Here is a 10,235-nt window from a genome sequence, read left to right on the forward strand (position 1 = left end):
GGCGACCTCAGCCGCCGCCTGTACAGATGCCAAACATTTGAAGTAGCTCAGGAGCAACAATGGAGTTGTTGCATTTTGGTGAATCCTGAAATGTGACGGCTACATTCTTCACGGTTGATTTATGGGTTCCAGGATGAAGTGATAACACGTTGGTGCTTGGATTTACTTTTTTTGTATGTCTGTGTGACATTTACCTTTGCTGTCACATGGTTTATGGATGACACTTCATACTGAGGTGGCTGTTTTTTGGATTTTCATTGAAAAATAGCATACGTATAAAAAGCCTTCATGTAGTAAATACAATACAGAATCACACTATATACTCATAAGTACAATTACAACTAACCTATCTAAACAGGGGGAAAAAAAGGACTAAGAGTTAAATGTGATGTAGGCCCATGCACGGAAATCATGCACCATTTCTCAAAGGAGATATTTGGCATTTCTGCTCACATAACTCTCTTCCTGTTTACATGAATGTGTGTGTGTGTGTGTGTGTTTTTGGTTGGCTGATTGGGGGAAGGTGGGGGTAGTAACAGGTGTCAGGAGTCTTAAATGGCACATACACTCAGTAGTACACACCTACACACCCTCTACATATTCTGGGAGCGTTCCCACACTCAGACTGCTCACAAAAATATGCAGAAATTAGACACAATTTCAGCTAACGTAAGGATCGATTTGCAGGAGGTTCGGAAGCTTTTCATCACCAATTTTGACCACTTTGAATCTTAGTGTGGACTATAGTTTCTCTATCAATGATTGATAGTGTTTATTCTTAATTCCTTTATTAAAAAGGTTGCCTCAGGAAATGTGGATCTCCAAGTACAAAAGCAAATGTGGAACATTTAGACCACATAGGAGAGGAATGAAATATTAATTCAGGCTGGGAATTTGACTCTATCCCAGGCCACTTTTTTTACACAAACCAGTAGGTTGCTACTTTTGTAGCTAACCATGTGTGTTCATATCAAGGATGCCAGGCTAGATGTAGGCTTTTGTGCTGAGGCAATGTTAGTACTGAATTTTAAAAGCATCCAGAGGCTGTCGGTGCAAACCTACAAACTCTATAGACTCTATAAACATACCAATAAAAATAAAATGGTATTAATCACATATTTAAATTCTCATGTTTATTTTGGAAGTTTTTTTGTCAAGCTTTCAAAAAGTTTATATTCAAACAATACCAATTATATTTTGAAATCAATCAATTTAATATAGATATTAATTTCTAATAATAAGTAATGACACTGTTCTCGCAAGTGCATAATGCTAGTTACGGTCGATATGCGTTGAGTCACTAAGGCTCACCTCTGACTGATGACCTTGATAGTGAGGCGAGTTGTTGAGGATGCAAAAATTACTTTTCTGTCAGTAATTTTTGCAGCAGTTAGTTGCTGTTAGCAGTTGTTAGCCTCTGTTAGTTGCTGTTAGCTAATGTTAATCTATGATAGCAGTTGAAAATCGATCTAAAATGAGCGATCACAGTTCAGGTACAGCAAGCAGTTTGGTTACAATGTAACTGATTGTGAGGGTGAGGAGGGAACAATGAAGGGATGTAATACTAGGGCAGGAAAGGATCAGAGAACTTCCTACATCCTGGACAGCGTAGTCTATGTCCTGATAGGAGCCACTCATGCACAGAACGCAAGATGTGTGAGGGATCTTGGAGATTTCTGTGGGTCGCTTTAAATGATGGAGTTCACATAAGGCTGACAAAGCTCTTACTTAGGTCTTAGCAATGATGTCCACATAATGTTTAAACATGTCCGGTGTTGCATGTTGATGAAATTAGTGAGCACACACTCAATGAAGGAATAATTGAAAATGATGAAAATATCTTTGTTAAGACCAAAAGAACTCCTGAGTACGACCAAAAGAACTCGAAAACTGTCAAAAATTGCACACAATCTGTGCTCCTGTACTACCTCCACCCTGGATAGTGGTGGTGCTGCTGACATCCTTTGCCAGCCGAGCTATGGTTTAATACAGGGGTAGAAAGCAAAGAGAACAGTGTTGTCTGCAAATTTTACCAGATCACAGTCAGGTTATGTAGACCTGCAAACATCAGTGTAAAGTAATAAGTACAGGAGGACTCTGTGGATCTAGAGTTCCCTTGCAGGGATGGTTGAATAAAAGTGTCCTGTCCGATGTTTTTAGTGCTTCATTCACTCTAGAGACTGCCTCTGTCTCATGTAAGCTCCCTCGTGTCTTAGAAGTACCTCTTTAAGCCCTGCATCTTTACTCCTGAGCGAATCAATGAATTGTACCAGGAGACTTGTGGATTTCTTTTATCACACTAACGTCTACGTTGCTAGTTCTGAATAGCTGTGCGAGTGTGTGTTGAACAGTTTCTATTTCCCACACATACACACACAAAATCCTAAAGTTCAGCCTGGTCTTCTTTTTCTTGTTTTCTAGCCTCCCTCTCAGCACATTTCTCTCCACAAGCCCCTCTGCTCCTCCCACACACCGGAGATCAATTTGTCTTGCAGACAGGAATCCATATTTTTCTCATTGCAGGTACTGCCTCTTCCAGGACACCACCCCCCGCCATCACCTCTCTGCAACTGTCCATCCGCCTCCCTCCACCCCAGAGCAGCTGAATCAGCTCCCGGCCCTCCCTGCACGAACTGCAGACCGACACCAGCATTTCTTCCCTGTTCCTTTTCAGTTTACAGTGTCTGACCAGCGGACGCTGCTCCCCGCGGCTGCTTTCCAAAGGTGTTCCATCAAACCTGAGGAAGGGGGAGGTTGGGGGATGAGAGCACTCAGAAGTGGGTAGAAGGAGAGAAAGAGGAAAAAGAAAAGCTTGATATCAACAGGGGAGTGGATGAGGGAGGGAGGCATTTTACACCGCATGTTTCCCTCACCGGTGTCTACCTTGGTTCGAGGAAAGACCGGCGGGCTCCCTAGTGGCAGCCGCCGCGATCAATACTACACAAGAGTTGAATTAGACCTCAAGTGGAGCGCACATCTACCTTGGCGGAGGCAGAGGCCGACCTGAAATCCCTTGAACATTTACTTCTTTCCACCGAGTTAACCAATAACTGGATGAAATGAGAGGGAAAAGAGCAGCTGTCTTTCCTGTTTCTTATCTCTGCTTTTTTTCCCCACCCCTCCTCCTCTTCCTCGCCGGCTCTGTCTCTTCCACTCGTCCTCGCCTCTCGCCGTCGCTCTTGGCGCTCAAACTCTCAGTATCTGTTTTGCCTTAAAAGAGTCACTTGAGCAGAAATGAAATGCACAATTAGCAGATATCCAGAAGAAATGGGACACACACACACACACGAGCACATGTGCAAGGAGTGCATGCATGTGTGAGCATTCCAACGCCATCTTTTCATATATCCTTAATTTAATCATGAACTCTCAGTGACGTGGGCTCATGCTTCACACACAGGGGACAAATGTTTTTAAAGCAAGAAAAAGAAGCGAGCTAACGAAGAAATCTTATATTTTCACTGCTGTTGTTTTATGCACAATGTGAGCAGGCCACCGACTTCTTCTTTGGTATTTCCTGCAGGACGATAGATGTCTGAGGATTTTCTATGTCTACACATCCACAAATCACATGTTTACATGTGCATTGTTGAAAATGGAGTAGTGCAGTAGCACGTACATTATAATTTATTTTTTTAAAAAGGTCAATATTTTACAATGTTAACCATAAAAAATATGTTAATTTCAAAATTTGAAAAACAGTTCTACATATTAATCATAAGTCTATAAATCCGTACAACAGATACTTGATTAAATAATTTAAGAAATATGCTGGATTTTGTGTCGTACACATACATACACAATATTACATGAAAGATGTGCATTTGTTTTTTTATAAAATTACTTTTATGTTTTTTTGATTAATTTATATATATTTGATAAATACACACACACACACATATATATATCTATATATATATATATATGTAGATATATTTAAACAACAAACAATAGTAATAAAGATTTTATATAAACACAAAATAGGAAATATATAGAATTTTGTACATGAAGTCATTTTATATTAATTTTTTTGAAAATTAGTAGATTTTTTTGTCTGCCTTTAATATACGTTACACATGAAAAAAAAGATTTATATATTATGGATATTTTTAACCGTGCTTTTTTAATTTTAAAATTGTGTTAATGAGAAATACATGAATACAGATTTTTAAGTAGATATTTTGTTTTAATAATAAATAATATAGGTATATTTTATAGAAACAGACAAATACAAGTCTTTAATTTAAGTGGATTTTCATGCTTTTTGTCATGTCTGTATGAACAAGGTAAATTTATAAAGGAAAAGTACTCATATTTAAAATGAGTTAATTAAATAGATAAGTAACATCATCTCAAATACTGATATAAATAAATAAATAATACAATTAGTCGTAATTATTTAGACAGGTTTTTGGTGAAACTCTTATATTAAGTTGTGCAGTAAGGTGGTATAAACTTTTCATTATAATGTATTTTTTCTATAAACAGCTTCAACCTCCAAACGTTTCATAATTACATTTAATCCGAGTAATCTGTGGCGTTGTAGATTACTTTGTGCAAAACTGAACAAGCTAAGTGGAAACAGATACCAGCTGTTGTTTTACCTTTCATACGTTGGCAGGATGTGAGTGGCACCTGAGCCTAACTGCTGAGCATCATCATGATCATCATCATCTCCATCGTTCCGTCCACCCTCCTGCACCTGCCTCCCTTCCTCTGCTGGTGGATCAGGTAGGTGCCCGTTCCCCTGCCAGATGCCTCCTGCTGAATTTGGGTCAGTAACACACTCCTCTCCTGGATCAATAGAAGGCACTCAGTGCAGCTGACGCCCTCTCACACCTGATACTTCGCCCAAACACCCGACAACCACTCCCGCCCCTCCCCTCCAACACACACTCCAACCTGGCGAGGGACCAATTACACCTACCACAGGGAATTACCCTCTTGTCTGGAGTGATATCTCCAAGGATTACAGGTACTTAGCTCCCATTATGTCTGCTCCATTACCTGTGTGCCGCCTCTTAACACACACCGACCTCCTTTGTGTTTGCCTGTTTGCACAACAATCCCTCCCATCGGCTGGCTACCTTTTCCACTTGTCAATGGGCGCTTTGTGGCCTGAAAAAAGTGTGTGTGTGTGTAGAGGAGGGGGCGGCTAACACTTTTTCCCTCCAGGTACATGCTGTCTTACTTAAAGCATTTTCACGGTTACAGTTTTCCCAAACACACTCTCTCAGTCTCTCACATGCTTTAGTTTTCTCTCTTCACACACACACACACACACACACACACACACACACACACACACACACACACACACACACAGTCTTTTTGCATCTATTTAATGATTCACTTCTTTGTGTATAAACACACGCACATGCATTCCTTTACACATGTCAGCACACCTGTACACATACCCACACTTCCCTCACAGACACTTATACAAATTATCTCCTTGTTGCCAGATTCATTTTACCCCAGCACACACACACACACACTCTCACTTCTAGACAAGAGGTAAACTGATCTCTCTGACAGACAGACGACTGGCAGTTTGGAGAGCCGAGGGCGCTGTGAAGGTAATTACCCGTGACAGACGTACCTGTGTAGGTTTCACCTCCTCCCCGCCTCACTCCAACCTGCACTTATCACAGTTACCATCTCACCGCCGCCGCTCAAGAGCTTTAATTGGAAGATTAAGGTGTTTTAGGCATCGATTTCATGTCGACTGTTTATTTTTTCCCCACCTTCCCCAGTGCAGCGGCGCTCTCCCTCCTCTGGAGGCACTGTTCTGTGTGTGAAGTTACACCTGATGCTTTTTTTAGTGCCACCAAGCAAAGCTGAAGATTTAACGTCAGTGTTTGCTTTGAGGAAAATCATCTTAGTGGAAAGTCCAGTTGTAGTTGGTTTCCAGTGAGGTTGGGCTGTACTGAGTTGTGGTTTGATGGTGATGTGTAACATTGGCATTTTATATACCTTTACCTCTCTGACGCCTAAGTGACCCCTAACTCTGCACCATTAGAATACTTTTAATATTGTTTTATTATTCTTCCAGGTCTTGGCAATAAAAAGGAAAAGCTTAAACCTCAGATGGCTAACTGACATCAGGTGAAGTAACATTAGAAATTCATCTATAAAAAAGTATTAGAATTTAAAATAAATGATGATTTAAATAAATAAATAAATAAAAAGATACACTTATCAAAAAACAGAAATTTTTCATGTAAATAAACCAAACAAATATTATATAATTCAATAACACGTTTTATATATCTCTTTTAAAGAAAAAAAAATACATGACCTACCACTTTTATACTGTAATTCATCTTTAGTACATTATTTTTTTTTATTTTTAGGTTTTTTTCATTTAATTTTATTTTAAATTTACCTTGGAACAACGTCAGGCATGACAGTGACAATGTGGCGCATGCATATCATATTGTGGAAATCATTTGTGTTATTTCCTACAGCTTCTCGGCTTTTTGGAAGCATTAACGTGATATCTAACTCATGGTATATTTCATGCTGTCACATTTTGACAGACATAAAATAATATTTTTGCACCAACAAGGTGACCAAAGACCTGTTAGCCAAAAACTTGGCATATCACACCATGACATGTGATGTTCCTTAGACTTTGGATCTGTGATTCCACGGTTCTTAGACTATCTGATATTACTGGTAAGTAGTTTACCGTCTCGCCTCTTCCAAGAAGCTGTCAGGGCCAAACACAAGAACCTCAAAAACATATGAGTGTGTTCATGTGGAGCCCTAAATTCACACACAGTCATGAAAAGCTTTGAGAACATCTGATATACAGAAAGTTTCCGGTTCAGTCATCATCGGATGAGCGACTGCAGATAACTGCTGCTTCTGAATTTCAGTCATTTTAAAAATTTCACCCTACACAGCTAATTCCCACCATTAAGCACCCATTTTGAAAGACCTACAGGCACTTATTTTGAACTAATCCACTATAAATTAAATGGTTACCTTTAGTTTTTTGTGTGTTTTGTCTCTTTTTGGGCAGGGAGAGACTTTAAAACAAAGAAATGTGTACAGAAGTTAGCAAAAAGAACAAGTTCACAATTCCTAAATCAGCAACAAAAGGACAGGAAAATATTAAAAACTCTGGCTAATCCTTTTTTTCTTTATGGACCAGAGCATACACTTCATAATACTCCATATTATCACATGTGATGGCCCATTCAAGCACAGTTTGTAGATACACTGACTTAAAGTGGTAGTGATGTCAGAGAGAGTGCTTCAAAAACACTGCCAAGTGTTAAGGCAATCTGATCAAATCAAACCCTGATTGCAAAATATTAAAGAAAGAAACAATGCTGTCACCTGAAGCTTTAATCTTTGCATCTCCTCCTAAAGCCTCACTCGGACTCGTGCTGGACATTAAACGTGGCATGTAAAACTTTCTTGTGGACTTATAAACAGAAAGCTGCAACTTTCCTGGAAGTCACACTTGGACCAAACTGATATTTGCACATTGAAACTGTGCGGAAAGCTTGAAAACATACACCTACTGTTTCCCGCACACATTTACATACTGTTAATAATTTCTCTATTAGCCAGGTGTTATGGGGTCCCTGAGGTCGCATTTCATCAGGAATCAACAACCTGTTATAAACACCAACTATCCTTCCTTTCTTTCCCCCACCGTCAGCCACAACCATCTGGCACCAGGCCACAAAAATAGACTCAAAAGCGTTGGTAACAATTAGTAGTTGCTGTACCCGGGGACCTCACAACAACCCACCTGATTTTCATACCCTGCATTTCGTTGCCCCCCTCCCACCCCCGCTCCTCTCCCCCTCCTCATCAGGACGCTATCAATAGCCAGACACCTGTTTCCTGCCAAACGCTAGCTAGGCCCTCTATGGCTGCACCTGTATGTGCTTACACAAGAGCCTCAAGAGGAGTATTTATGTGGATGGGACTGCAGGGCTGATATCAGGCTCTGCTAATGCAATCACAGGAAGGACAGGGAACACTTGACGAGCGTGAAGCAAGCCAACGGTGGGGTGAATTAACTCGAATCAAGTCAGGATGTGGATTTTCAAAAGATGCTCAAATGGGAAAATCTTTTGACCCTAAAATGAGTATTCAAGATGATGAAAATGATTGGTGTGCATGTAGGCTAATCTCGGAGGAAAAGTAGTTCTAAAGGAACAATGAAAAATCACTATGTGTTTCCCCCCCCCTCAGGGATGTTAAACTGTCCAGATGCAGAGATTTCTGACTTTATTTTTAAAATGTGTTCAAGTGAAGCATCTTTTCCAGCCTTCACATTTTAAACTGATGATTTAATCCAACAATAAACTCCCACTCAGAGTCCTCTTAAGGCCACATAATCTTGGAATACAAACTCAAATGTCACCTCAGTTAGGCACCTCTTTGCTACATAGACTATATGTACTGAGAATAGTCATCCATCTACACTTGGTCTGCACCAAAATTAAGCTGGGGTCAGTCGGGAGAGGCCCTGGCTCAGGAGGTAGACCAGAAGGTGATGGTTCGATCTCTGGGTTTTCTATTCCGCATGTCATGGTAACAATAGGCAAGATACTGAACTCCAGACTTCCTCCAGTGCATTTAACAGAGAGTGAGGGTGATAGTTATAAAGCTCTTACAAGATACAGTACAAACGTGACTATCTACCAGCTCTCTAACTGTATGACCCTACTTAGCTCACTTGACTTATGACTTGAGTAAACATCTTCCTGATGACTTTATGGTAACTACTTTCAAATCTTATTGAATGTGACATGTTCATTTTGTAAATTATGATGAGTCAAAGCAAGGAAATCCTTTAAGCCCAGTCATACAGGCCTAGAGACCGGCCAGGGACCATCAGGCAACCTTTTGTCGCTAGGCAAAAATGTGCATTTCTGATAGCAAGTGGTTCTTGGCACTTCCTGTGAAAGTGATTGCTAAAAGGCTACATTCATGCAGGCCTAGAGACTGGTCAAAGCACAGTGAGTCGTTGCAGACAGGGCAGCATCTACCATACGAACTACAATCAACCATCACAATCTGCTACCAACCAAATATTTACAACAAGGTTCATGATGCAGCACTGTCTTTGTCATTGGTTTCAGATAAAAAAAAAGTCAAGGATCACAGGTACCTGCTAATTTATAGGAACTAACAGACAATTAATAGTTTCACACACTTGAACTGTGCCGTTACTACTAATAACTATCCAGAGAACTATATTATTAATTTGAGAATTTTTCAAAAAGGCAGCAACAGAAAAAACAAAGTTGAGCAATAATTTTTAAGCCTAAACACCATTTAAACATTTGAATTGTAAAAAGAATCACCTCCTGGATGGAAAATATCCACATAGACGAAATCAGTTTTTTTGTAGCAGACTACTGAACGTGTATTTCTGCTGGAAAGTTGGGGACTTTAACATGAGCGTCTATGGGGACCGACTCCGAGTTTTTGACACTTACATGCTGGCTACATTTTTGAGCCCTGGAGATCGGTGCTCAGTTTACCTGCTTCTAATTTTGGGTTCTCTGCTGTACGAACTGTCAAAATCTCCATTAGCTGAAATGAAGTCCCATAGCGTTTTTAGAAGTGATGTTCACATTGAAGAGGTCTCGCCGATCTCTATATCTCATCTGGATAAATGTCTGTGATAGTGGCGATCATATGCTTGCTGCACAGATCAGAAAGCCTTCTGCATCAAAGTTGTGATTTGTGGCTACTTAACTCAGCACTTAACCTCTTAGTTGTTAAGCCTATGATTTGCTCTAAACTAAATGGAGAGCTACTCATGCTCCACAATGTCAACAACAAGGAATGACTATCTGCCTGGAGAAGAATTGCAGCCAGTTATTCAGCAGGGAAAGCAGTCATTCAGTCTCCTACACAGTCAGCCATCCATTACCTCAAAACCAAAGAGAGAGCCAGACATCGAGGAACAAACTGCAGAGTCAAGCATGGAAGGGCAGGTGATTAATGCCAACACAGTGTTTCCCCGTTCGTGGCCAAAGTGTTATTGATTTGATTTTGGAGGGGTGAGAAAAGGTTAGCATTTGCAGGCTATGGTTTGAGGTTAGCCCCGTGCGAAAGGAGGAGTAATGACCCCCCCTCCACGGCAGGAGCTACTGAAGCGATCAACCAGGAAATGGAGACAATCCCTAGCCAGGGCACGGAGCAACTTTCTGTCCTTTACACCACCGATATGTGTGAAGTGGACATTCACCGGC

The sequence above is a fragment of the Oreochromis niloticus genome, linkage group LG23 (genome assembly GCF_001858045.2).
Source record: "Oreochromis niloticus isolate F11D_XX linkage group LG23, O_niloticus_UMD_NMBU, whole genome shotgun sequence".
Lineage (NCBI taxonomy): Eukaryota > Metazoa > Chordata > Actinopteri > Cichliformes > Cichlidae > Oreochromis > Oreochromis niloticus.